The following is a 2,173-nucleotide window of genomic DNA, read 5'->3' on the forward strand; positions in this document are numbered from 1 at the left end:
CGACGATAATAAGCAGACCTATGTTACCGCTCTTGGATCGCGGATATGGTCCTAAGAGGTCCATATAAAGTTTCTGATACGGTCTTTGGGAAGTTGTTGGATTCCCCATTGGTGGTCTTAATATTTGATTAGGACTTTTGGTCGACTTGCAAACGCAACAGTTAGCTACGTAATCACGGATTTGGGTCACCATCCCAGGCCAAAATAAATAACGCTTCAATTTCTCAATCATTTTGGACATGCCTACATGAGCTGAATCTGGGGCATCGTGTGCTCGGTACAAGATTGCGTTTCGTAAGGCTGTCGGGACCCAGAGCTTCCAAGCATCCGCTGCTTGTAGTGCATCTCCCTTTGCAATCTCTGTTCGTTTGTATACAAATTTACCCGATATTTTCAGATCAGGCAATCTTGCTTGATTTGTTTGGATTTGGTCGATCAGGCTTAGGTATTCCTCCGAATCGAATTCGCTAGATGACAAATCAATGATTGGGCCTGCGTCTGTAACTTCCTCTAGGTTAGATTCTTCACGACGCGACAACGCATCCGCAACTACGTTCTGCGAGCCGCTTCTGTGCTTTATACTGAATGAGAAACCCTGCAGCTGGATTGACCATCTAGCCAATCGTCCTGACAGGTCTTTCTGCTTCATCAGCCACTGTAAGGACGCGTGATCTGTCACTACACAAAATTCCTGTCCCTCTACATAAGCACGAAACTTTTTAATCCCTCTAATCACTGCTAAGCACTCTAGTTCGGTCACAGAATAGTTTCGCTGTGCTTTCGTCAGCTTCTCTGACATGTACGCTATTGGTAACTCAACGCCGTCTTCATTTTCTTGGGCTAATACGCATCCAAGTCCATACAGACTAGCATCGCAAAGCAATATGAACTTATTATGAAAATCTGGGGTTCGTAACACAGGTGAGGAGGTTAGTTTCGACTTCACTAATTTAAATGCCTCTTCAGCTTCCGGATCCCAGCTAAACTTACGGTTCTTCTTAAGCAATTCTGTGAGTGGTAAGGTGATCGTAGCATAATTGTCTACGAATCGCCTATACCAGCCTGCTAGTCCTAGGAACCTGCGAAGTTGTTTGACTGTCGTCGGGATCGGAAATGTGTCGATTGCACTAACCTTGCCTGGATCGACTTTGATCTGTCCATACCCTATGATAAAGCCTAAGTATTTAATCTCGGTCATACAAAATTTCGACTTCGCTATGTTAATAGTTAAATTAGCTTGCCTCAACTTCATCGCGATTTCTTCTAGCAACACCATGTGTGACTCGAAATCTTCCGACAGAATTAATAAATCGTCTAGGTATACGAATACCCTAGTGCGCAATTGTGTTGGTATTACGGCGTCCATCAGTCTGCACAGTGTTTGTGCTGCGTTACACAGGCCGAACGGCATTACTTTGTACTGATACAAAGGCCTGTTGGGGATCGTGAACGCTGTACACTGCCTGGACTTCTCCTCGAGTGGAATCTGCCAGAATGCGTGTTTCATATCGAGACCCGTTATGTAACGCGCTGGTGGCAATCTGCTAAGGATTCCGTCTACATGAGGGAGTGGATAGGCGTCTTTTATGGTTAGCTTGTTCACCTCCCTGGAGTCCAAACATAACAGAACTTTTTCTCCTCTCTTCACCAGCACGCAGTTACTGCTCCACGGGCTTCGAGATTCTTCGATCACGCCTAACGCTAACATATTCTCTACTTCGGCAAACATAAGTTTCTCCTTAGCTGGTGAGATGGGCCAATGCCTCTGTTTTACCGGTTTCGCTTGACCAACGTCTATGGAATGTTCAATGAGTTGAGTTCGACCCAATCCTTCTGACTCGTAAGAGGGAAGCTTAGAGATTACAGTCTCTAGCCTCTTCTGTTGCTCGATCGAAAGAACATGAGTTTTCGGGCTATCGTCCGGATCTTCGTCTCGCCCTACGTCAAGTTCAGCTACACTTCCGGTCTCTTCCATTATTTTGGACAATAGACCGAAGTCTCGCCAGAAATCAACTCCCAGATATATATCTTGCTTCAGCCCTGGGATCACAAAAAATTCGACTGGATGTGTACGATTTCGATAATTGATGTCTGCCACGAGTCTGCCTACGACTGAGCACTCGGAGTTATTCGCGGTTTTAATGCGACCTGAACATTTTCGTAAATTTGGGTT

This window comes from Drosophila kikkawai, unplaced genomic scaffold (assembly GCF_030179895.1).
Source record: "Drosophila kikkawai strain 14028-0561.14 unplaced genomic scaffold, DkikHiC1v2 scaffold_116, whole genome shotgun sequence".
Lineage (NCBI taxonomy): Eukaryota > Metazoa > Arthropoda > Insecta > Diptera > Drosophilidae > Drosophila > Drosophila kikkawai.